Source organism: Corvus brachyrhynchos, unplaced genomic scaffold (assembly GCF_000691975.1).
Source record: "Corvus brachyrhynchos isolate BGI_N302 unplaced genomic scaffold, ASM69197v1 scaffold167, whole genome shotgun sequence".
In the NCBI taxonomy this organism is placed as follows: Eukaryota; Metazoa; Chordata; class Aves; order Passeriformes; family Corvidae; genus Corvus; species Corvus brachyrhynchos.
The window spans coordinates 4279947-4304599 of NW_008239547.1; the positions used below are offsets into that span (position 1 = coordinate 4279947).

Below are 24653 nucleotides of genomic sequence, written 5' to 3' on the forward strand. Positions count from 1 at the left end.
AGAAACAGCCATTGCCCCACCCCTCCAGAGCAGCATTTGGTGTAGCACAGGCAGTGATGTGTTTTGGTGTCACACTGGCTGATATCACACACATAAGTTTTTGATGGAATCTGTGTGTTCCATGTGACAAGCTCAAACACTCACATCCACTGTGTACATGCCTAACTCTCAGCCTTTCCCTAATTTTAGAGTAATCTGCATTACTTTGTGTAGTACATCCTACACAAACCTGCCCCAAGGAATATTTGGTTCCCAGTACAGAGGATAATAACATCTGTTTATGACCACTGTGGTAAAGAGAAAGTGCCATAAGAGTTTGGCAATGAGTTTTGAGTTTTCCCCATTAAGCTGATTCAGCAAAGCTAAAATGAAATGGCCTGTCAGAGCATGCCAAAGGGAGCCATTTACTGCTCAGAGAGCTCACAAAGTGTCTCTTTGTTTGTTTTCCCCAATATCTCAACCCCAAAACTTTCAGGAAAATGATAAACAACACCTCATTATGTTTATGTAAAAGAAATTGAAATTACTGCGCACAGCTATCAGTCACTGGCCAGGCTTCAGCCCAGAATGATTTTGGCTAAAGAAACCTTTGCAACAAATGTACCCACCCTCTTGCTCCACAGTGCTGTGAAATCTCTGAACCAGGGTCATGGTATCACTGGTAACACAGGATGTGCCGAGGCCCTGCTGAGCCCACCCATGTTGCAGCAGTCTTGTGTCTAGAAGATCCCCCAGCTTCCTCCACTTACTTAATCTTTCTCATATCATTATATATCCCCTTTGGAGCCAAGTTCCAAAAACAGTGCCCATCCTTTTCCTTTTCATATTGGTAATGTTCTTTTGTCCAGCACATATACACTTGCACGTATACACACACACAAACTGGTTCCAGCTGTTGTAAATTATAGCACAGAAAATGCTTTTTTCTTTTAAAAAAAAAAAAAAGTGAATGGAGGATCAGCACACAATCCAGATAGTGAGGGAGCAAATGTTTATCATTAGCAACTAGATCTTTCTCATGTTTTCCTGCATACTTGTGTTCCTTAGCTAGTTCCGTGCTCTTAATTGACTTGGTTTGGACTAGAACGCTTGCTGGTCATTTTTGAAGAGCCTTTACCTTCTGTGAGGCCAACTTAGTTGGTCTTTTTTTGTTTGAGTTTTGCACCTTATGGATTCTCATCTTGTCTGGAAAGAATATTTATGTCCACATCTTTGGCCTGAACTTTGGGTTAGCTCAGTAACATTCATAGGAACAGCAATGCCTTTATTAAAGGCCATCACTGAATCCTCTCACCAAGTCTCAAAAGGAAGGCATAAGTGTCACTAAAGGTTGTCTGAGACTTTTTCTGTCCTAATTATCTTTTCTTGGGACATATTCAGGTTTGTATTAAGATATTTCATATGTAGGACCAATGGTATTTCTTTTCTTATGGTATGTTTTCTTTAAGTTACTCTAGAGGTCAAAGAAATGTCCTTTCTAGACTATCCCAAAAGATTACAATGGACAGAGAAAACAAATTCATTCTTATCTTGTTGGACTGTTCTGCTCCTGCATGATGGCAAATTTTCTGATACCATTGATGTGTTTGAAATGTGTTATGGATTTCTGCAACTAATAATAAGCAGCATAAGTGTTGAATAGCAGATGGGTAGAAGCAGACCTGGTACAGACCTACCAGAGAGGAAAATATGTCATGAACAAAATATGAAATCCATGCCTAATGACAGTTGTTTGCATTTCTCTCACTATTGGTCCCCAGCCTTCAAACCTGTATTTTGGTCATTGAAGTATCTCATCTGACAGGCTGGTTTGTGCTGCTGCTCAGGCAGTATAATGAACAGTAAAATAAAGCCACGTGCTAGGAATATATTAGAACTGTTGCCAAAATGTGCTGAGAAAAGTCTGCTAAAATTAACAAGTGTGTTGTTTTCCTTGAAAACATTATCTGTCCTGAAAATGAAGTTCAAGACAGTCATGTTTAAACCCATAGGCTGGGGCCAATTTCTAATCCTGTTTACATGGACGTAATTGACATCAGAAGTCGGCTTGCAGTGTGCTAATACTACACCTCAGTGCCATTAGTAGTAACTGCAATAGAACTAAGGGCAATTTTTGAATATGTTCTACTTCACGTCATATATCCATCACAATGTCACTTAGCAAATGAGACATTTCTTTTATCTGTCTGCAGAAAATGTATACATCAAATTAACCCCTAGCCAGAGAGAAGCTAACAGACCTCACAGCTGAATTTTAAAGTATTCCATTGGCTGCAGTTTTCCTTTGCAAGAAACATTGCTCTGTCTGTAAGTAATTTTTGCTTCAACCACAAAGAATACGTTGGTGCACAGAAAATTTCTTTCAGGAATGTCTTGTTAACCTAGCAATTTAAAAGTGCTCTGAGTGTGGGAACAGTAAATAACCTTGGTTTCTGCTTTTCTAACTCTGTTACAGAAAAGCTCCATGATCTTTTAACTCCTTGGTCTGTGCATAACTCTTTTTGTGGAGACAAGACTGAGGGCTTCTAATGTCTTCTGCCAGTGCCATATTTCAAGCCTGGTATCAAAGACCAGCCAAAGAATGCACTTAGGCAACACTTGCCAAAGACTCCCAGTCTGATAGTGCACAAACTGTCAGGAGTTTTTTGATGATATTTCAAATAAATATTCTGTGACGTAACAAAAATACATAATCCCTGAGGCCAAAGACCATATAACCTGGGCAACCAGACTTTTGCAAATATCACCCAATTTTCTGTACATTTGTTGTCCCTGCCAGCTCACTATTAGGCATCCAGCAGCATCTCCAGCAGTACTTCAAGGCAGTAAGTACAAGGTTCTATTGAGGCAAAAAATAATTTAGGTCTTTTCTAGCCTTAACGATTCTATGATTCTATGCTCTCCACATTTGCAAATATTTAAATGCTCATGCATATTTATGTGTGTCAGGAAGGTTGAGATTGGATATTAGGAATAATTTCTTCACTGAAGGCACTATCAAGCACTGTCACAGGCTACCCAGGGAAATGGTGGAGTCGCCATCCTTGGAGGTATTCAAAAGATGTCTATTCATGGCACTTAAGGACACGGTTTAGTGGTGGACTGGGCAGGGCTGAGTTAATGGTTGGACTCAACAATCTCAAGGGTGTTTTCCAAACTAAACTGTTCCATGATCCTATGTGTGCTCACTCATTGATGGGCCCAGCACAGAGCACCACTGCTGATTCACCAGCAGAGCTTCACCCCGTTCCCGCTCACCGGTTTTCACGGTTTGTCTGAGCCAAATGCCAAACATATTTGGCTCTGTTTTGCTGTGAGATCTGATGAGCTCACAGAAAGGAAAATCCCCTCAAGACATTGCGATAGAAATTAACCAAAAGACTTCCTCTTGGGGAAATGCCCTAGCAGGCATGAATCAAATGTCAACAACATGTAGATTACAAAAGTCCTTCCAATCTGGTGCCATATAAGGATCATAACCAGCAGGATGATCCCAGTCTGGATCAAAATCAGCACAGGCAAGGAAAAGGGCTTTCTAGAGCTGAATGTGAATATACATGTTGGCAGATAAGAGTCTTCAGTCTTCACTTTGTATCCACACACTGTATGCTGGTAGTGGGTTCATTTAATTTCATTTGGGGTTTTTTAGTTCATTTCACACACAAAGTTTTCATGTAGAAACATCCATGCTTTCCCCTGTCTCTGTTCAGCCATGAGATGGTCATCCTTTTATCTGCCAGGAATCATCAACTTGACAAATCTTAACCTAGTGGTGATTGAACCTGTCAAGTCTTGTATTTGCACTGTGGCAGCACAGCATATCTGGGCATGAAGTCTTCAGGAAATTCTGGCTAGCAGCAAGTAGTGTGAGCTACTGTAAACTCAAGAACAAACATTATTTTCTCTCTGTGCTAGTTATCAGGTCATGTGTACAGTCCTGGGTGCAGGGACCTCAAGCCCCAACTGAGGACTCTGGTAAACGCCATTCCATTTGTACAGTTAACTTTCTATACGTCTCTGTGTGGAGCAGAACTTCCTCAGGAGCAAGCTTTAGCAGAACAAGCTCACAAAGTCTCTCACAGCCCAGCACCGGCCTCCTCACTCCTTTTTTGAAGGTGTGCTTCTATGACCTAACATGCATATTGAGCCATAGGTAGTCAAAAAAAGCATGAACACACACACTCACAACTGCTTTTTCTCCTGAGGGGAAGGATCAAAGATGCTGACTAGCATTGATGCCTACTGATTTTTGCCTTTTTTTCTTTTACATATTCTCTGTATTTTTTGTACATATATTTGGAGCTCTGTAGGCTGTTACTGCATTCATAGCTAGTCTTCCCAGTGCTTTTCCCTGCTCTGATAGGCAGAAAGACAAAACATATTCCAAAGCTCCTATCCTATCTTGGTTCTCCTTAGAAACCAAGGCCGAAAAACAGCTCTTTGAGACACATTTTCATCAACAAGTTCAGTTTCCATCTGAAGGGGGAGGACTTAGAAGGAGCTTGGACTGTGAGGGAATTGCATCACCACTTGTGCTCCTAATTGGTGTTGTCAATTATGCTAATTTACTAAACTTATAAAAACTGTATTCACCCCATGAGGGTGGGCTTTTGTGGACATTTTCCATATCTGCCCCTGGAGGCCTCCAAATAAAGACCAGCTTTTATATTACCTCCTATATCAATATTATCTCAAAAGTGTGTGATGTTTCATTTCTAGGTTGAAAAAGGCACCAGCATGTGGCAAAGTTGGTCTCTTGGCACAGCACAGGCAAGCCCAGCACATAGGCACTGGTGTGGGGAGGGAGTACAGCAGCCATGAAAAACAGAAACCAGTAAAATAGAGCAGCCTTTCTCACACTCCTTGGTTTTTGATAGTGACTTGAGGAATGTCCTGTTTGTGACACAGAGCGAAAGCAACCCATTGGTCTGTATATGCAGCCAAGTGCCTCATGCAAGGCATGCCTGTTACCAATAGAGACCTCGCTGTGTCCCTTGAGAATGGCCCAAGCCACAGTCTCACGTGGGCTAAATGGGAGGATCTGGGATGCAACCCCAGGCTCAGCAGCTGAGCAGCATGGGAAAGCTGCTGGGAAGGGCAGCACTAAAGGTGGGGGAAACATGCCACAGAAAAGGGATGGTGACACCAGTGGGGCATCCGGAGAATGGGTTTTGTGGGAAAATTTTTATGGGGAAATCCAACAAGTTTGAGAGACAGTATGGTGAACAGAGAAAACAGAACTCAGACAAAACTTGTGAGAGCAGAACGTAACCTTCTTATGTGCTTGGGGTCTGAGGGAGAGAGAAGGAATGACTGTGTGCAGTGGCTGCAGGAGGTGAGGTATACAGGCATTATGCAAGCACCACCACCACCATAAATAAGCCACAGCTTTAAAAAATGTATCTCCTGACTGCAGGAGGTAACGTGGGTGCTGTGTTTAAAAGCCTCACATGCTGATGTCCACAAACATCCATGAGGATGGAAGAGAATCTAGGGAAGATGGGAAGTCAGCTCTCCATACCCTGTTCAGAAATCTCCTGGATTAAAAGTCTGGAGTTTAGCAGGGTAAACATCCTCCTTTCTCCACCAGGGACAAATAGCACTGACTCTCCCTGCAGAAGGGAGGACCTCCAGTGCCCTCTAGTCCTGTTCGAGGCCCCAGCTCAGCACACTGCTGTGCTCGTGCCTGCCACTGGCTCCAGCCATAGGCATTGCCCGGCATTTCTCCCCCAGTGTTAATTAATGTAAGATGAGCATCACACAAACGGAGAGCATGTATCTACATATATCCTGGTCTGTTATTAAATACTTAGCAGCAATATCCAGCTCCTATGGCCATCACCCGGCCCAAAAAGCCTCCAAATTCTCAACGATGCAAAAATGATTGGCTATTCCCCTCCTCTGGTCAAATGTCTCTCAGCAACATCTGCAAAAACGTTGTAACTTTGCAATGCAAAACAAGGTCATGATTGCCACAGCGACAGAAGTTTGGAGTTAAGGTGCTACTTCTATCTGTGTCCCACAGTGCTCAGCCTGCCTTTAAAACAGCAATGTGCATTATGCAGTTAGCATCAGAAAATCACAGGATCTTTCCAGTATTTTGGACCTCTGTTCATTTCGTTGGAGATCTATCCTAGAGTCCCCTATTTTGTTGGTTGTTTTCTTTTTCTTTGGAGATCCAGATCTCAGATTTAAAATCAAACGCTGTTTTTAATTAATTATTGAATGATGGCATTTGCATTCTCACAGAATGGACTGTTAGCCCATGCAATTCAATAAAGGTGGTCCTCTGCAGAAGTAGAAATCTTGCTGCTGCTGCAAGTTGCAAACACCTCACCTTTAATACTGCCATATTTCCCTGGATATAGTATGGTCTTAATCTAGGGGATTAATACTTTCTTCATGGCATCTGTGTCTTCCATTTCTGTTAAAAATTGCAGTATCTTCTTCTGCCACTTTTGGTAAAATAATTAAGTTTCTAGAGAGATTTCTGGTGTGGAGGCACCAGCAAGCCACAACACTGAATTTGTTATGATCTGATTGCTAGGGATTTTATATTTAGTGTGTCTTTAGTTGTATTGTCTGGGATACTGTGAAAAATACTGACATTAAATTATCCTCCATTTCTTACAGACTTCCTTCCTCTCTCCTTCTCCCCAATAGCATGGTGCAAGGCCTATCACTACAGTAATGGGACACTGAAGCAAAAAAGACATCTGTCATGGATTTGGCCAGATGGCATATTTCTGTTTTTAAATCCAATTGTGAATTGGGATAAAATTAAATTAATAATTTTGAACAGAAATGGAGATTAGAGAGAGAAGATCAGAAAAGTCAAATCTTTTTGTTCTGATGCTATTAAAATGAAACAGCATTTTTCTTTAAAAAACTCATTTTGAAAGCCAGCAAAGCTTTTTTTAAAAGGTCTTATCTCATGAAAAGTAAATGAAATGTTTCATATTGGGTCGAATAAAATGCTTGTTTGAACAAAGCTGGGGGTTTTTTTGAGCATGTAGTTTTTGCAGCTATATCAACTATGCAATTATTAAAATCGAAGTAATCCTGCTCTGATCTATAAAACTATAGACCAAGACTAATTTCTTTAATACTCACCCACTTACTTTGGAATACTATCAAAGTATCTGGACTAGTACCCAAAAATGTGATCAACATCAGAGCGTAAAATACAGTTTTATGCACTCTAGCTGAGGCAATGAAAAGGTAGTTATAATTAAATCCTTCCTTTGAGCAACATTTTCTTTTTATTGAATACTTTTTAAAAACAGGAAGATAGACAAGAAACAGGAAGTGGAAATCGTTACATCTCATGCACGACTGATTGTTAAACAAATGCATAATTCTGTTCATCGTTGTTCCGAGAACTGATGAAAGCCTTCCTTCATTGTTTCAAACAATCTCTACTCCATGGCCAAAATTCAAGTGATGTACCTTGTTACTGTCAACACAGTAGTAAAAGGTGTGCTGGGATCCCCTGGAGTCCCCTGGGTAGCAGGTTGGTAGAACACACAGGCTAGTACTGGGCAGAAATGCCATGCAATTGGTGGCAGAATGACCCAAAGGGTGACCACAGGTGGAGATCAAGACAACTTGGAGTACAGGCTGAGGGATGTGCCAAGGTGCTGTCCCATTTCCTGCCACTGATTGCAGGTGACATCTCTTGGGCACCCGCTCCAGCAGGACAGCTTTGTGCTTCATTTCAGCGAGGCACACCTGGCCAAGCTGCCCCTGCTGCCTCTGAGGCACATGCAGGCTCTCGGTTCTTGCTCCCAGGACACGTTTCCATGTGGTTCTGGCTTCTGCAGCAGCTCCCAAAAGATCCTGGTTGGCTAAAATGCTGTGTTCCCCAGATCCTGTGTGTCATCTCATTGCGTGGTGCCCACCCCGTCTTTTTCATCCCACTCTTGGGAGGAGAAAAGGACAATTTTCAGAGCTGCAAGAGTCTATGGATAAACAAACAAATAGCATGGTTGTCTATGAAGGTTGACTTAGGAAGAACAAAGCAGTAATGATTGCAGAGAAAATCTACCAGTGATCCCTCAGCAGGGAGCACCCTGCGTGCTCTTTGGCTTCTGCACCTGCTGGTACCTTTTGTTCAGCCTTTGCCCAATACAAGCACAGCACCATCGAATTCCTAAGTCCTGGTACAGTTTTTGAACCCATGCTCTCTGGTTTGATAGTTCAGAAATAGGCTGTCATGGTGCTGGACATGTGGCTGTCACAGAAAGCATTAGAAATATGGCCCAACAGCCACTGAATTGTCCCTAAGGGCTCCAAATCTCATGGCAGACCATTTTGATGCTGAAATCAGGGAACAAAATGTACTACTGTGGACAAGTAATATGAGTTCAAAACACATCTTGAGTCCCAAACACTGTGTTTGTGGTTTTATACCTGTTTGCAGTGATACTTCTTTTCAAACTGCTAAGGTTGCTGCAGCTTCTCCAGGACCACATACCTTATGAATATTAAGGTATTCTCTTGTGAAAGGAATTCAGCATATTTTCCCTTGACAGAGGGTCTCTCTCAAAAGCACTTCATGTCAAGCTAGTGCTGAAGGGACACGTTTGGATTGCATCTCTGATGTCATAGGCTGCATGACAACAATGATTATATATCTTGTAATAGGGAAATACCAAGAAACATTACACATATTGCATTCATCAAATCTGCCTGGTCAAAGTAGACCCCTTAATAGATATATTTAGTACATAAAACAACACTTAAAAACCATTTTCATTTTAGCTTTTGATTCTCCCTCAAACAGTCAGAAATACTCTGCATGTGCAACTGAAACCTGTGTTAAATTAGCCTTAGAGGGCTCATATTTTTTCACTTTGGATCACTAAATCAAGTCAAATTCTAGCCTCTGATGAAAAAATGTCTCCTTATTAAATGATAGTAAAACACTGAACAATTTGATCTTTCCATATAATTATGTCAAGCAACTTCATTTGCAGTAGAGACAAGCAGTAAATGCAACCTTTGAAACCACAACAGAAAGCCTCTCTAATTTCAGATGTTGCTAGCACACATCAAACTATACATACAGAATTACCAGCTCCTAGAATGATGAACACCATTTCTCTTCTGTGAAAAGTGACCTCCAGTCTAAGAATTTCATCTAGAAATAGAAGGAGTTTGAATTACTAATCACATTTAGGCCTCAGCAATGTAACTGCCCAGCTAATCCTATTACTTCTTTTTTTAATATAAGTATATTGCTTTAGAAAAGTGTTAGAGACCAGCATGGTATACTGCCATGACAACCAGACAGAAGTTCCCTGCAGAAGTGCTGCAAACACACCCTGTCCCCTTTCTCTGTGGGAGCTCTTTAGAGGAGGAGAGCCTGGTACAGATTTTTTACATTTAGCACAATTTGGCAGGATGTGATAATCTGCTGGGTAGGCTGGCTCAAGTCCCTGCCTAAGGCACTCATCATTGTTGTCTGTTGTCAGCCTTTCACAGAAGAGGATGTCCTTTTCTCTTGACAGAGTCTTTCGGCCTCAGAGGCTTGGATTCATCGATAGAAGCAGTGACTCAAGGGAATCTGAATCAGCCATGAGCAAGCCGATGTTCAGCTTAATCTCCTAATTCCCAGCTACTCCAATGACCTTTAAACAATTCCTCTCCTTTCCTAGAGTCCCTTGCCAGCTGTTGTCATGCTAGGTTTAAAATGGGTTATTGATTTTGGCCCTTAATCCTTCTCTGTAATCTGGCCCCTTAGTACCTCTTTGATAGGACAAAAATTCCTAAATATTGTTATTTTAAAAATTTTTCTTTGTCCTTTTTCTTAACAACACTTCTGAGAGCTCAGAAGGCCATTTCTCTTGTATCTTTTCTGTCAGTCACTGACATTCATCCTGGCTGATCTTTCTTGAATTTTTTACTTTCCCTTCTATGCCTCTCTTTTCTCCATGGTCTCCTCTGCCATTTACTGTGAGTGGCTCTTGGGAGAAACCTGGGTTTACCCTCCAGCTCACCAGGACATATCAAGGAGCACTTTCACATTCACCTTCCATGGGCTGGGTTTTATGCAGAAGAGTGCAGAGTACCCAGGTCAAGTGGGAGTCTGGCAAGCCCCAGCGGGTCCCTCTGGCAGCAGGATTGCTAGCCAGAACTCTGGCATGCTCTGCAGTATAAACCTGCTGCAGAGTTTATATACAGGCTAGTGCTTGACCCATCAGATGTGATGGTTGAAACTACAGGATTGGGTGGGGAAGATCCTGCTTTAAGTGTTTGTCTTTATTGCACCTTTCAGTAGATCAGTACTAAAAGCCTTTTCTCCTGCCCCTCCCACCCAGCAAAATGCACTGGGTCAAGTTTGGCTAGTCTCTGTGTCCCAGAGAGCTGATGGATCCCAGAGTTGAGTGCCCACAAGGCAATAGTGGAAGGAGCCCATATTCCCAGTCCCCAAATAATTTTGTCCAAAGCTGCATTGCTGGGCAGGGAAAGGAACTCTGGGGAGAGAAACTTCATCATGTCAGCTCTATCACATGCCATGTGTACCAAGGCATCAAGGGTTTAGATTTGCAGCACTTGCTCTGCTGGATTTGGACTTAGAGACCAGTTTGCTGCCTTAATTTTTTGCAGTGCCTGATTCTTCTTATACACTCCAGAAATCACCACAGCTACTCCCCTAAGAGCTGTATGGATCCCAGGTCTCAGGTCTTCTGCTAACCTGCAGTTTTGGTCCACAGCTGGTTGGATCACCAGTGGGTTCAGCAAAAGGGACAGAAGCAATTTCCTCCTGAGGCATAAAAAGCACCCCAACCTCTACCTCTAATATTTGATTTTCCTCATTGTCTGGACCAGGTGCCACAGGACCTTGTTTTCTGAGTTAGTCTCCTTCAAAATCTCATGAGAAAACAGAGATGTGTGGGAGATCAAGGAAGAAGAGGCTCTGAACTGGGAATCCAGACCAAAAGTGCAGGTAATACCTGGCTGGGTTGTGGAGGACCCAGGACTGAGTCACATGAGAGGACAGTCAGGGGATGGCTTCGGGTGGTGCTGGTGCAGTGAGTGCAAGAGAGAGCGGCAAGGTGGGCAGCAGCATTTTTGCAGACTCACAAGAGAGGAATGAGTACCAAGAGACACAAGAGCAGGAACTTGTAGCAATCAGGCTGGGAGAGACTGTAACTTAAATCTAATGGCTGTAGGGTTGGGGGGAAAGGAACATTAATGTAATTTTTCTAAATCCCAGACTAAGAACCAGATTCCTTGAGAAAGCCTTCGGATTAACTGATAGCACCACAGAAAATATGCAGACATAGCTTACATTTTTCTCAGGCTTTAACTACCTTAATATCTCAGATAATGGAAGGATGTCAGAAAAATTTAAACACCCAGAAGCCTTTGGAATTTGAAAAGCTCTCCCAAAACCTAATTAGACCTAGTTATTTAATCTGGACAATTATTTCACTGTGGGCTCTCATTTTTTTATTTTTTCTTTCACCTGCAGTGCTCCATACTGGAGTTAACACCGTCCTGTGAGAGGCAGATGATCCCCCCCACTGTGCACAACCACCAAGTCCAGCATCTTTTATTTTGTCAAGAGTTTTGGGGAAGGTATGTTCTTCTCCAGGACTGTAACATACTGGAGCAGCAAGGCTAGGCTTAGCTACAGGCCATGGCTGTCACACCCCAGGCCTGGCCTCTGTGACCTGAAGCTTTTCTACCCAATCAATCAGAATGACAAACATTTCAGAACTCAGCAGTTTAACAAGTCCCATAAAGACAGCTAACATCCCAGGAGATTTTACTCCCAAGTTCATCCCTAGTTCTTTCTGGGGAGAAATAGATCAGAAAACAACCAAAGCAATAGCCACCATTTTGTGACACAGGATGCTTTTTCAATTATATCAAAACACTTCAAGAAACCATTTTTCTTGAGTTACCATTTCTCTTTCTTAAGGGGGAGAATAACAAGGAGAATATCTCACGAGTTTTAATAGTCAGTAGTGAATTGAACATCAGATAACTCCATACAAAATCATCTTTTCTACATTTTAATGCACAGGATATTCCAAAAAGGGTAGAGGGGTGTTCCTATTAGGAGCAAATAGGACCAAAAGATTATTAAATGAAAATATTTCACAAAGTGAATTTCTTCCTTCTGAACACCTGGAGTCAGATTTCTTTCCAAAACCAATGAGATTCAAGAAAGCTCAGTGTATCTGTAGGATCATTCATGGAGGAGCCTACAGGGGGGTGAGCGAGCTGTGGCCCCAGACTGAACTGCTGACATATAAAGGAGGCAGCTCCCTCTTTCTTCTGTCCTACAAGTCCTTATCCTGCCTGTGTGCCCTGGAGGAGGCCAGGGAGAGGATGCAAGAGGAGCAGATCTGCTGCTCCTGACAAGTCACAGTTTTGACTGCAAGGAAAAGTTAACAGGAAGGTCAGCAGAGTGATGGTTTTCAGGTATCCTTTGCCCTGTACAGCAGAGGGTACCTGAGGTTTCTTATCAGTGATTTCGAACACTAACTACGCCTCCAGATTCCATCACTCACATTGCCTGTCTTGACAGCTGTCCCTCAAGGTGACTGCCTGATGCCCTCTAGGTTTTCCTGATCCTTGGAGCAGGGGTTGCATTTTTAAAATTATTGATACCCCTCATCATTTCCCCCCCTAGGGATTTCAGAGTCTCCTGGCCTGTGAGTTCAGCTGTCTCCACTCTTGCGTACTTAGACCATGCATGTCTTTGTCGTCCTCTCCTGCAAATGTACTATCTGTACCATGCCTCCTTCCTAGGAAATGTGGGAGGCCCATAGAGATGCTTTCTGCAGTCAGCTGAACAGTCTGAGCACCCCACAGCCTCACTGCACTTTGGCGTTAGGCTCCTTTCCTCTCTCTCTGTCATTTCTGAGGCTACTGCTGTCCCTGCCTTTAGCGGCAATAATCAAATACTTCAGGTCTTATGTTCTGCAGCCCACACCAACACCACCACCAGCACCCAAGGCAGAGTCAGACTCTTTCCTCACAGACATCACCATGGGGCGGGGTCCTGGTGTCAGGCTGGCTCAGGTTACCTCTCTGGAGCAGGACAGGTCAAGTTACATGATCCAAGTGCAGACCATCAGAGACAAGAGCTCTTCAGCTGAGCTTGTCATCTTTAGCTCCATTTAGGAACAATGGGGAGGGAGAGATGCCCATATGGTATAATTCAACTAATCTCATTTATGCATCTGCTTTAGGATGGAATGAATTGTGCCCTAGATTCACTGACTCCAGATACTCAGATTGTGGTGACCACTTCAGATAAAGATGTCTACAAGACTGCCAGAGGAACCACACCCTGTGAGACAAGTTGCCCTGGAAGTGTGTGGTTAACTCAGCAATCTCCTGAGACAGGTCTTTTTCTGGTTTACTGTATATGAGCTCAAGGCAGTTTGATAATAAACTGAAATACATTCTTAAATTAAATAAGAATATTCATGCAACACATGGCACCAGGTTGAACTGAACTAGTGCATATTCTTATGTAGATAAGGTATGTGATGATATGCTTGATCTGTTATTAGGAACAACTGATTAGACGGAAGTAACCTTTTTGCAATTAGCAAAATAAAGTGCTTAAGTAATCAAAGAGTTCTCTTTTCTAAGACTGTCACAGTATCTGTGCCAGTCTATCCAATGCTCATCATTAACCAAGAATTTCCTCATGTTGCTTTTCACCCCTTTACTTTTCACACCCTTTTACTTTTTTCTTGCTTGATCTAGAGCAGCTCAGCCCCCACATATTATTCACAGTTCAAAACTGGAGCTACGCCTGTTATCTCAGAAATGTTCCAGTCATCTCTGGGCTGACACTTCTCTAGCAAGAAGGGCAACAAGGAGGAGTCAGTCTGGCTATGAATGTCTATGTATACAGGGAGTATCTTACAGAAAAGTCAAGGACTGGAGGATTTTAGAAAATATTAAATGCTTTCTTTACAGGCCACACTGCTGTCACAGGAATGCAGTTACTGCGGGCAAATCAAGTTAGTTCAAGGCTTATGGAAGAGTGTAGATTTGTTTTCTGAAACAAATCTATTATCCTCAAAGCTTGCAGAATCTCCTCTGCTGTGACAGCTCAGGTCAAATTCAAGTGACTTTGCTATAAAATGAGAATGATGCGCCAGAGGAAAAGTATAAAAAAGGTTGATCTGTGTGAACTCCCCGCTCAGAGTATTGAGTTCACAGAGCAGTGCTCAGTAGTGAAGGGATCTGAAAGGACCGTGTTCACAGAGTTACATGGATGCCTTTTCAAAGAGCAGGCTGACAACTTGCTAGAACATGAGAACTGTGCTGAAAGGTTGAATTCTGAAAGGCATCTCCACTACTTGAGCCAGGCAGGCTGAATCTGCTCTCCTCATGTCTGTCCCAGGAGCTGTTCTCACCATCCTCTGCAAGCACTGAACACAATCCCCTGTTTGAAGTTAGGCATTTTGATGCTTTCTGCTCCTCTGAAAACTCAAAAGCAACAGGGCTGTTTCAGGCCTTCATACCTGGAGGACAGCAGCAGCAAGGCACAGGACTGGCAGCAACATTGGAAGCATGGAAGTCTGGACTGCACATTAGAATTTTTATAAAAACAAGCCTCTGGGGAATAATAGCCTCATTATCTCACTATATAAGTTTACTCCCTGAGTATTACTTCATTAGTTTCTTGTGTGCTGTGAACCTCTTGTTTCTCTCATGGTCTTTTGCCTTACACTCCAATTAGAAGCAGTTTTGGGCAGGCACCATCTTGTGAAGACAATTGTCTGGAGGAACCTGCTCTGCAGTGGGGTCTTGGAAGTGCTGCTGTACTACAGGCAGGGAACAGCCATCCTGCCCTTCCTGAGGAGTCCGGAGGTCTAGAGGTGCCTGCCAGCTGTGAAGTGCTCTTTGCTGAGGCAGCTCACACACAGAAGTGGAGCGGGTTTCCACGAAAAATAGTCTCAATCACTGAGATATGGGGGATAATAAAAATGAAGCTAAAAGGACAAGGAAAAAAGATGTGTGAAAAAAAGCTTGAACCTGAGAAAGAGAAGGCAGACAGCAAAGAGACTGCCCAGGTCTCAGTGCTATGGGGGTGTGATCTGTGAGCTGCAAGACAACTCCAACATCAGTTTCCATGACTGTAAGGAGAGGGACAAGTAGGAACATAGAGCCTTTTTTTCTGAGGAGGATCTGGCCTACTTTTTAATCTGCAATGTAAAAAAGTGCATATCTAACAGGTTAAAGAAGAAGGGAAGAAGGAACAGAACAAAAGGAGTGAAAGAGATAATGAGGAACTTAGTGGAGGACTGACTCAGGGTTAAGAGAAGGACAGCTTAACCTCCAAGGGTTAAGAGAAGGACAGCTTTCCACCTTATTAAAAATAAGCTGTCACCACCATCCCACTAACAGATTTTTTTCTTTGAAGGGTATGACCTATAAAAGTGAGCGCAGCACAAGGACAGGTTTTCTTCCTCTACTTTTATCACTAAAGACCTTAAATAAACTAAGGCAAAGGGCATAGTCCATTACTCAGTCTATATGGTGGTCTCTGTGCCGGGAAAGATCACACACTTATACCCCAAACCAGACCTATAAAGACAGACAGTCCTTGAGAGCAAGCAATCCAGGAGACAGTCTTCCTGGAAAAGACAATTTTATGGTACCAAGAATGATCATAAATACACTTACTCAATGCAAGGCTAAACATATCCTAATTTTCCCCAGGATCTAGATAACAGGATTGGTCTTAATTAAAGGGAAAACTAGGCTGGGGCAAAGAGTATGGAGAGTTGATCTGCACCCAGCCTTCTAGGCAGAGTAAGACTTCTATAAAAGTGAGCGCAGCACAAGGACAGGTTTTCTTCCTCTACTTTTATCACTAAAGACCTTAAATAAACTAAGGCAAAGGGCATAGTCCATTACTCAGTCTATATGGTGGTCTCTGTGCCGGGAAAGATCACACACTTATACCCCAAACCAGACCTATAAAGACAGACAGTCCTTGAGAGCAAGCAATCCAGGAGACAGTCTTCCTGGAAAAGACAATTTTATGGTACCAAGAATGATCATAAATACACTTACTCAATGCAAGGCTAAACATATCCTAATTTTCCCCAGGATCTAGATAACAGGATTGGTCTTAATTAAAGGGAAAACTAGGCTGGGGCAAAGAGTATGGAGAGTTGATCTGCACCCAGCCTTCTAGGCAGAGTAAGACTTCCAGTTCTCCTGGGAACACAGCAAGGACCTGGCAGTGATGACAGCCCAAAATCAATGCAGGAGAATGGGCATTCACTTAATAAACATACTCCTCATGCAACACACTAGCCTTACCCAATGACATTTCAGGCAATATATACCCAATCTGGCACAGGCTAGAGCAGATACATACAGGCAGAGGGATCCAACCGGGCTTCAAAGGTGTGGGAAACTTTTCCAAGCAGCCTCATAGTAGAGTTCATGGTGGGAGGAAGAGACATGCTAAAAAAATAATGGTGATCCTTTCCCTTATGGCTCCTTAGTGCGGGACATGTAGGCTGCAGTAGGTTGACAACTAGCCTGTCAAGAGGGAATGGACATCGTCAGTCCTTGAAGTGGACATTTCTTATGGTCACTGACCAAGCAAGAAGCCGCAAAAGAGCCTCCAGTGTCACTGCTAGGCGGTACCAAAGAACAGGTTTCTGTTTGAAATCGTGTTCAAGTATAAAGCTATTGAAGAGGCCTTATGGCAGCAAAATCTAAATCTTTCATTAATGAAAGAACAGCAGATGAATAATCACAATAAAAGTGTCTGTTACCATGGGACAGGGAAATAGGAACACAATGGGCATTTGATGAGCAGCGATTAGTCTGGCTCCACAGACTATTTGGGAAATGGAGAAAAAGAATGGATTGTATTAAATGCCAAATTCAAAAGACACAATTGGGAAGCTTAGGTCAAAGAAATTAAAGATGGCTACACCAAAATGAGATGCTGTCTCTGTGGATCTATGGTTGAAGTGAAACTTTTGAGTACAAGTTATGTCTATGAGCCTATAATTACAGGGTGTCAGGCATCTCAGGGATGTGGAGGGGCTGAGCTCAGGCTATGCATACCTCCCACATGGCATTTTCTGACTTCGTGCAAGTCTTCAACCTTATTGTTTTCTTAATGTATTCCCCAAACCTTGCTGAGATATTCCCAGCTCAGAAATCGCTGTGACATTCCCTGCCCAAGGGGGACTCCGTAGCTGATGCAGAGCTAACTTGCCCCATGGTGAGTCTCACACAGCCGCGTGGCTGGCTGGCTGCTCCACAAGTGGCTGGAGTCCTCCTGAGGTGTCCCTGCATGAAGTGGGACCTCCTGACCTAGTGACAGCCAAGACAGAAGCAGAAGAGAAAGGAGATGCATGTGAGAGTGCCAAGTCACTGGACCACACATGCTGACACAACTGGGAAAATCTAAGAGAAAACAATAACTATGAAAAAGAGACAAATACTGAAGCAAATGCACCTCTTTGGAGTGGGAGTTTCTCATCAGCAGAGTGGGCAAACACTGGCTTTAGAGGAAAAGCCTTGGCAATACAAGATCTCACTTCAGGGTGTACTCTTCTCCATTGTGGGGATAGGCAAGCTACAGGATAGGATCAGAAACAAATGGGAAGAGGCAGAACAAGTAATACCACCATTTGATAAAAACTGACTGTTAATTCTATATGGGAATGTAATTAAAGACAGCCAAACCATCATACCTGAAGTGCTGTGTAAAAATTATATTGAAAGGAACCCAGGAAGCTCATTTGCCTAAGAAAAGGGGCAGAGACACTTTATACTGCTTCAAAGGAGAGAGACACTGAAGATGTTAAAGCTTTTTCATGTATACCAAGGTAACAGTCAATTCAAGTAAAACTATCCACATAAGCAGCCCAGAGAAAATTGTCCTTTGTCTCTACAACAACAGATTTGTTCAAGCTGCTAAGGAATAACATCCCCACACTTTATATTACACTTCTCATGACCTTTGGCAGAGTTTGGTTGAAAAAGAAGATATGCAGAACAAATCTTTCAGTAGATATGGTAGCAATATAGTGATGTATAGCAGTGGGCCACACTTCACAGGGTATGACTGTGGCTTTTTTATTGGAGTACACCCAAATTATCACGTCTGTGGGAAACAGTCTAGCCAACAAAGCCATTACTAAATTACTATTGGTTTTTATACAGCACTGATCAGTGCATGGACGTACACCTATCTTGGGCTAGAAATTGGCAATATCTACTTGATAAGAAAAATAATTTTAGGTGAAACAAAGACAGGAAATTTTTTAGAATTTGCAATAAAAAAATCAAGAAAACATAAGACAAGGAGACTCAGTCTGAAACTTTTGATTTAACATCTAATGGAACCATTCATTTCAAATTAATCCCTGAAAATGTTTGCACTTCTTTTTGAAGTTCTTGGGTGAAAAAAAGTTTCTGATTAAAAGAATAAACAAAGTTGTGTTTAAAACATCAAACCAAAAAGCTCTTCATCCTGTTTTCTCAAGGACATCAGAGTGTCAGAGAGAAAACTTTCTCCAAGAACAAAAGTACTTTTTAATTAATTTACCTGACCTAATCTCATCAAACCATTCATCTTTCTCAGCCTCGTCTTTAGAACAAATATCCTATATGTGAAGAAAAAACCTCCACTCTAGTTAACCCATTCTGTCATTTTGTCAGAACACTGACAAATAGGATTTGCTCTCTATAAAAAAACTCATACCAGAGAAGCTGTAGATACATATGAAAGAAGAGATGAAACAACAAAGTTGTGAGAAGCCTTAGAGAGAAAGGCATCTGTGGAAGCAACAGCAGCCTGGGGGCCACCCAGGGTGTGAATCCCCCCATGCTGGGTGACTTGCAGACAAAACCTCTCTTGGTGCCAGGGAGCAGATGCACGGGGGCACAGCAGCAGCAGTGCTGCCTGCAGAGGTACCGGTGCAGACAGCTCTGTTGGGCTGGGGAAGCTGGGCCTCAGCGTTTGGCTTTTGTGATCCTCAAGAGCTGTAGCACTGCTGTGCAGGTCGCTGGGAGATGTCTGGTTATAAAAAAGAAGTCGATGTTGGCTGTGGGTTTTTATTTTTGTTGTGTTTGACCGGAAAGGTATGGGGCAAGCACTTTAGAGGGCTCTGGCTAAGCCAGGCTTCATCCAGTGACGCATGCTGAGAAGAGCTGGTCTCTGGAGCTTAGTGAATGACTTTTGCTGTTTCCTCATCTCCATGTGATGTACGGACCACTCACCCCTGTCCTGAACCCCTTAGGTTCTTCTTAAAGGTAAATAGATGGCAGCATGGCTGCTCCAGCACTAGTTCTGCAAGCCCAGGTGAAATGCTGGGATTCACAGGGACATGCAGAGTCCAGTCCTTATTCTGGGCTCAGGTGAATCTCTGCAGGCTCAAAACCTGGTATTTTATGTTACATATGGGTGCTATTTTCATCCTCCTCAGGAAGTCTTTATTCTCAGTGTGCTGGTTACAGACTCGTTGAAAGTAGGGCGTGCAAGCTGATCTCTGAGCTCTCTGTGCCGGCAATGCTTAATCACATCCCACTCTAAAAGAAACCATCTGATGTCAAGATTTGGATGATAAGAATATGGGACACATTAGTCATGGAGGAGCTGACACACACAGAGCAATAACAATGAAATTATCTTGATATGGCTGCCCTTCTCAGGATGTGGACATGGAGAACTCTTAATACCTAAAAACCAGAGACTTAAATCCCTTTGTTTCTTCTAATAAATGTCCTGTCCTTAGCTACGTGGGACCACCACCCTACGCAGCAGATGCATACTATTAAAGCATAAAAAGTATAAGAAAGCTGCTGTAAAGGACTGCATAGATCATTGTCTCAACTCACAAGGTCCTGCCTTTCAAACCATTTCGGTTTCATTATTAGAGATAATTGTATGCTTTGTTGTTTGCAAGCAAACATTGCAAAACCTGTACTCTATGCTCTTGGAATACACACATGAAAAAGGTGATAATTTTTAATTAAATAAGTTCTTAGACAAGCAGCAAAAGTCTTAACCTGGCAAAGTGCTCAACAGCATGCCCAGAGTGAACTGTGTGGGTAGTTCCAGCAAAATGTGTTGGCAGGATGAACTAGAACAAGGTTAATAAGCCAGGCTCATTAGGAGCTGACATAGGACCTGGAGCATGAGATGGGACTAAATGATGCAACCAGTTTGAGAAAATCCCCTTAAACTGAAAGAATACCTCTTCCCCCTCCTCCCACCCCACACCAAGAAAAAAACCCAAACAATCCAAAACCCTTATACAAGGCAAGTGTAACATGTACCCTTTTGCCTCCTGTCAGGAGTGCCTTCCAAGTACCAGCATGGCCTGGAAAAAGACAGGATTTCCTGAGAAATCTTAAGAGATATGAGATGATGTGCTCCCAACTTGGGAATGCCATTGGGGAGGACAGAGTTTTTCTCTTTCAAAGAAACTTTATCAGCTTGGAACAAGCACTTTCATTTTCATTTTTCCTGAAGAATCCAATGCATATTGCCCTCTCTTTTTTCCTGGGTGATGGAAAAGGGACATTTCCCCAGACCTATGCATCAGTGCTGATAACACCACTTTGAAATTCACCAACAAGCTATTAGGGCCATAAAATTTACTCTTCTACATTCTAAGAATATTTTAAGATGCAAATACTTCAGATAGCTAAAGGTGTCAGGACCCAGAAACCAGCAGGAGTTCTGTAAAATTCAACATGTCCTGCATTTGTGAAAGTTACCTTAGAACCACAAGGGAAACCGATGCCATAAGAGACCTTGATGCAGGTATTCTTTGTACAAGGATCTCGGAGAAAACTGCTTATGTCTTACTTGTCAGGTACCTGTACTGCAGACTCTAGCATATGAACAGAATCTTGAATTAAATACTGACATTAAGAGTGCTTTAATTAATTTTCATAGGAAATGATTTTGAAAATCTGATCAATAATAATGTGAGCACTTTTCCCCCTTGCCCACTTTCTACCATGCTCAGTATCTATCAGTAAGCAAAAATTAAGTTAATAGTACACAGGGCAATCCCGAATTAGGCCTTAGATTCTTGAAGATCTCAGAAGCTTTTGCCTAGCACTGCAGTTTTCACTATTTATGGGGTTTTTTGTACATACCCAGATCCTGAATTTATGCAATTAATTGAGAATATGTATTTCCTCCGTCCCTTGAAGTTATCAAAAGCTGGAAACCTTGCAGTTGAAACAGTATGAAAACAAAAGGCAAAAGTAAACAATATGAAAGTTAGCAATCTTAAAATATTCATGAGTTTTTGGTACACTTCCCAATTTCTGAATACTTGTTTGGGAATGCCTTCCCTGGTCCTTGACAGGACTTTCTAGGTCAGGGAAATCCAGCTATACTGTGCTAGCCACTATTCTTTGCTTGCAGAGTATGGATATGTTTTAGTTTAATCTCCAGAAGGAAGATGTGTGAAAGCTGGGTTTGCTTGGGCCCTGCACAGCGCAGGGTGATGATGAGTGATGACTGCACACGAGGACTCTGCTCCAGCTCAAAAGCCAGGTGATGCACAAGCTTTTACCTTTCCACATCACTCCTCCTGCAACTAAACATTTAGAAAGCCTTGAACTGGATTTTTTATGTGTTCTGAACTACCCCAGAACATCGGATTATGGACCTGTTCTGGTCACAAGTGTGTTTCTTACGTCTCGCTACACATGCACACAGAACACAGATGCCTAAATAGCTTTATTCATAACAAAGGCATACTATTTCAAAGCAAGTGAGGACCAGATGATTTTTTAAAATTCAATTCTCCTTTATGCATCTTTCTCGGGTGCTTATATGAATTAAATTCCTAATCTTCTGAGCTTTGCCCACCGTATGTTATTAGAGCAATTGGTTTTGCAGTGACATCTTTGATTTCATTACAAAAGACCGTGGTCAGAACTGTTCTTTTAGGACTTTAAGTGACTGTGATGGGCTGTTGCTACCTTGTTACCTCCTTAACACTAATCCTTCAAAACCTGTGGCTAGGAGAGACAGCCCATTCTCCTGCAAACTCCTTTTGCCGTTTGGCAATTTGGGGAAGAAGAGCAAGTCATTCATGCTATGGAAATGAAATGAAAAGTGAGATGGAGAAGCAGAATAAGATGCTGCTCAGGGAGATGCCACACCAGCAGAGCCACTGACCACCCCAGGATCCACCCTTGCCACCGCCCATCCCACACCTCAAACTTGCCCATGCAGGGCAGTGGCACACTGGGAGCGTGGCGAGACTGATGCTGGGAGCAGACTCCTGCCCTGGGCTGAGGACAGGCGCCTTCAGTCACAAACAGCTTTGCGTGACCAGAACTAACAAGGTTTCAGTGAACAAAGTTTTGGAGAAACTGCAATGCTTCACTTTGTTCCACAGAGTTTATAGTTCCTCACCTCTGGCCCCTTTTAATGCTATAATTGCTCTCTTAAATTTCTCTTTATTTAATGTCACCCAGTCTGTCTTCTTTTGTTACCATTTATTTAACTAAAACAGGCAGAGGCTGATATTGAAGGCAGGAACAGAGCCAGCACGTTAAAACCTGCTTTTAATTTAAGGTTCTGGGGCTAGTTTCCTAGCCATTACCACATTTCAGAGAAAATGAATTTTCTTTCTCTCTGTCAAATGATGGCTGATCTAGATCTAATTAGGGTCAGTTTCACCTAAAGATGAGTCATTTATATTCTGAATATATGGCTTCCAAATTATTGTTTTGGTTTAACATCAGACATGAATAAACCCATGCATATCTTTTTTAGATGGCACTGAAGATAAAAATCAATGGCTTTTCCTCCACAAATACCTTTCCCAGCAAAAAGATGGCAGCTGGATGAAGAAAAAAAGATACAGCTCAGGATAAGGACAAATAAGATTAAGTGTAATTGCAGAATACAGTTTTCTAAACTGCAGAAAAAGTGGCCTATTTAAAACTTACTGAAAAAAATAGCTCTGAATGTTCAAACACTTGAAGATAATTTTTTTGACAAAAATCCCTGGTCATGCAGGGCCATACTACTTTTCTTTAAGCATAATATGGGTACAGAAACAAAACAGATTGCAATGGAAGCAACTGGAAGAAAAGAAATCATACAAGACAGCAATTCTGTAGCAGTATTGGCAAATACTAAACAGTGAGGGGAAAAACTCTTCTTTTTAAACAAGTCAAAATCCCATCCCTTTTTCAGATAGGAGCTTTTTGTGTCATCAGTATGCCTTGCAGCAAAATGAAAAGAACACAATTTTATAATATGGCTTCTTGTAGCCTTACTTTGTCAGGAAAACCTTGGAAACATGAATTTCTGTTACCACTCTCATTTATACTCTGTGCCTTTCTTTGGCATCCATTACCTGCTACTTCCACTCTTCTACTTTATCATTGGATGACCAAGAATCAGCACTGGAGACACACATCTCTGTCCAGGATAACACCAGGGCATTCAGCTGTGACTAACGGAGATGCCTGGGACATAAGCACTTCAGTGCTGGGAAATAACAAGATCACTGAAATACACCGTGGAAATTAAATCTCATGCTGCTTCTTATAAGATCCTATAATAAGTAACATAACCTTGTTATTTTATGTTTTGAATAACTTGGGTCAGCAAAGGAACTATGATTTTGTCAGTGTTTGCTTCCTCAGAGGAGGTGTTATCTGTAAGTTCACAACTAAAGGCTCACCAGAAGTGCAGATGGCACCGACCCTCTGCTGTTCAGTGGGATTAAGCAAAGCAGACCTCTGCTATCAGCAAGGTCTGATTTAGGGCAGCCTATAAATCAGTCAAACACCAGGACTATCTGGCATCATTGGGATCCTGAAGACTTTGCAGATCCCTTTCGCACTGTGTTCCTACTGCAGAACAGCAGCACTGGTGTCTTTTCACGAGTCTGCCAGGTTAAGAGCATCTTTTGTACATGAACTCTTAGAGAGATGGATTTTTCTTTTCATCTTAAAAAAAAGATAAAAAGACTTGTAATCATTGCCACCTGTTTTGGTGGAGATTTAAAGGAGCAGAATGAATCACAAAACTCAGAGATGCAATGGTTTGTTGCTTTACAAAGAAATAGGGATAGTTCAGGGTTATATTTCTTACATAATTTTTAATCATTACACTTTCCCTGGGGTCTGATGCTTTTTGTTCATTTAAGAACCCAGCAATATCAGTACTTTTGTATTTAGATTTTTTCTGCGATTTCATAAAGCCCTGAGTTCCATCACTCACCACATAGTCCCTGCCCAGCAAAGCATCAGCAATGTACAGAACTTGTGCTGAAGACACAGCAGTGAAACTGTGGGGTGTGTCTACATGCAGCTCAGGACCAGGGTCCTGCAGGAGGAAACCCAACAGGTCAGAATTATTTATCCCAAGAACACTTTCAGCTCCTTTTTTGAACTTTTACTAAACTGTAGTAGCAAACCAAGGGTAACAGCTGTGTGGATCGAAATTGAAAATGTTCATTGCCTTATCTGAAAGCTGAAGATGTGTGTTTCCACCTTCTACAGACACATAACACTGGGAGGCAAGAGCCCATGTAGGTGTAAGGTGGCTCAGAGAGCAGCAGCAGTGTGGTGTCCAGTGCCGAGGAAGGCATGCACAGTAGTCTAATTGAAGCCTTCTGACAGTGAATGGCTGTGGAAATGAA

General features: G+C 42.3%; 2 long non-coding RNA genes across 3 annotated transcripts in view; one reads left to right on the top strand and one right to left on the bottom strand.

Annotated features, from left to right (window-relative positions):
• Positions 1-7239: 7239 nt before the first annotated feature.
• Positions 7240-24653, bottom strand: part of LOC108448481 — a 25348-nt gene continuing 7934 nt past the window's right edge. Inside the window, exons 1-2 of one of the 2 annotated variants that reach the window (XR_001864375.1) lie at positions 13047-13220; positions 7240-7961 (exon numbers count right to left, since the gene is read on the bottom strand). This is a non-coding gene — a long non-coding RNA (uncharacterized LOC108448481). Of the gene's footprint in view, positions 7962-13046; positions 13221-24653 lie in introns of those variants that run through there. The other variant, XR_001864376.1, reaches the window with a different exon arrangement.
• Positions 7977-13284, top strand: LOC108448480. The gene is made up of 3 exons (XR_001864374.1): positions 7977-10951; positions 11480-11586; positions 13212-13284. It is a non-coding gene; the product is annotated as an uncharacterized LOC108448480 (long non-coding RNA).